This window comes from Berghia stephanieae, chromosome 2 (assembly GCF_034508935.2).
Source record: "Berghia stephanieae isolate SIO BIC M18660-M18661 chromosome 2, UCSD_Bste_1.3, whole genome shotgun sequence".
Lineage (NCBI taxonomy): Eukaryota > Metazoa > Mollusca > Gastropoda > Nudibranchia > Aeolidiidae > Berghia > Berghia stephanieae.
In genome coordinates, this window is record NC_088361.1 from 46,064,179 (window position 1) to 46,066,678 (window position 2,500).

General features: G+C 34.6%; 1 protein-coding gene across 2 annotated transcripts in view; it reads left to right on the forward strand.

Annotated features, from left to right (window-relative positions):
* The window catches only part of LOC144964996 (secretin receptor-like), a 123,879-nt gene that overhangs the window by 90,970 nt on the left and 30,409 nt on the right, over positions 1 to 2,500 (forward strand). The window lies entirely within an intron of this gene.

Below are 2,500 nucleotides of genomic sequence, written 5' to 3' on the forward strand. Positions count from 1 at the left end.
TACCTTCTTCTTGTGTGTTGTGATTATGACCAAATTAAGAAATTAAGGAGCAGGCACTGGTGTAAGGTAAAGGACTGAAAAAGTCGACCCCGACTGATTTTTTGGGATGGTTTATTTTTTCTTGTATTTTTCTTAACCCTGCTTTGTCTGGCACCTTTCATACATACGTATTCAGTACCATTTGTTACAGTCTCAGAAAATATAATATTCATCATCCTGACCTGCTGACGATCATAATTTCTCCTTCAGAACGATACCGGCTATAAATATAAAGTAAAAGTTTATCCCGGTTTCTGTCGCGTCAAACATTCATCAGTATTGATGATTTGCGCTTAGCTAATAAACTCACATAATCCGCCAGCCGGATGTAATGTGACAACACACAAATCTACGTGTAGCCTTGAACGTTTATAGTCTATTATTATTGATAGAATTTAGTGAGAAGGACACAGAAAAATGGCTGGCAAGAAACAATAATAAAAAGCTGATTGACGTTAAAATCGTTCCGTCTATATATATTGCTTGGTCAAACTGACCCAGTTCCCCAATCACTGATCGGTAGACAAAAGGTCAAGGTCAAACCTCGACTCATTCCGGAATCAAAATGGGTTCCTTTGCTTTTTACCAAGGGGCTAGAGGGGTTGGGGAAGGGGGTGGGGTCCCTTCTGTCCTGGACATTTAATAACACAAATATATTCTCAATAGTGAGATTATCCAGTAGCTTAGAAAGAAACCAAAACCCGATCTTATGTTAGTTGTATTGTATTTCACTCTTACCATTAGTAAATCTAAACAATGTCCTGGTTTGTGGGATGATGTGTCAATTAGTTGTACTGTCTTCCTTTCAGACCATTAGTGACTCTATAAAATGTCCTGGTTTGTGGGTTTGTTTGTCAATTAGTTGTATTGTCTTCTTCTCTGACCATTATTAACTCTAAACAATGTCCTGGTTTGTGGGTTGGTTGGTCAATTAGTTTTACCAGATTGTGTGTTTCCAATAATGTTTTCATCTTGCTGGCATCAGAGCATGAGAAGTCATCCATATGGAAATTGAAGTCACCCGTGATGATGACAGGGGTATTAGTTGTAGATTTTACATGGCCAAATGTTGCCAAATTCATCAATAAATGCTGATATTGTGAGCCCGATTAACCTTTCATGGCGCATAATAGGGGTAAAAAAGTGTGATGTCAAAAATATGGTTCCTATCTCATCAGAAGTGTAGAACCACTCTTCCGAAGGACTGGATATATACCGTATGTAATTCGTCTTCTGTTGTCGGAATGATGGTATCTTATTTTCTAGTGTAAATAGATGCTTGTCGTCAATAAATGTAATCAATCCTTGCTCTTTTATGTCCTGTAATCCTAAGAATCGTCCTATACATCCTACTGCTACTGAAATAGTTATGCCACCTTTATGTTACCTATTCATTATTAGTTCTCCGAAGGTCTGGTTACATACACACTCCCGTTTAGGAACTAAAAGAATAGAGAGTTTGATGTCACGACTTTTCTACCTCATAGTGAGATCCTATACGCAAGATTTAATGTGAAGTGTAGCCATTACGATAGTTTAAAAAAAATATATAATATATATTATTCTTGATATAATGACAGTTTTCATTGTTATCTGTTTTTAAAAAAATCTAAATCTTCTTTTATGTGGGTTATTAATATTAATTTCTCTACCTTTAACTGAGATAATGAAATTTTAAGTCTTAAAGTGAGTCACAAAAAATTGGAGATAGTATGAAAGCGTATGCGTAAATTATATGTAGTTGATTACTTGTGTTGATGTGTTGTTTTGTTTACCTAAATATAATCATTTAAATGGAGAAAGATCTGAAAAATCCAATATATATTTATTTATTTATTCTTATTTACTATTTCTCGTATAATATGTACTCTGAGTAATATGCAGAAAATTTCAGACAATAAAATTGTTTTGGATTGAAATTGAATTAAATAAAATTGAATTGTCTCCACAAACGCAATGCCCTCTCCTCTTCTACCAGCAATTCGTGGAAACGATTGGATTGGGTGATCAGGTGGCGCCATTCTGCCTGGGTAGACAGTGGGGGACATAAACTGTTAAGGTGTCTCTTTGGTGTAAACACATCTCCGGATTTTAGATACGCTCTGTTAAACAAATGTAAATGTTGCTGCTCGAAGCTCGAAGAAATAAATAACAATGTGAAATTGAATGTAAACTTCAATTTAATATACGATAACAGATAATATGGACGTTTCCGGTTTCCCATTTAATTATCGTGAGTTGTATTCAATAGTTCAACCAATGATATTACTTGTCTCCTTGAGTTCTACTAGCGAAAACTCACTAGAAGGTGCACAAACATAAAAAATGACGTCAATCTATAAGTCCCAGTGGACTCTTGTGGCAGGCTATAAGTTAACGATGGCGACGTGACAACAAGAATAATAATAATGATAATAATAATAATAATATAATAATAATAATAATAATAATAATAATAATA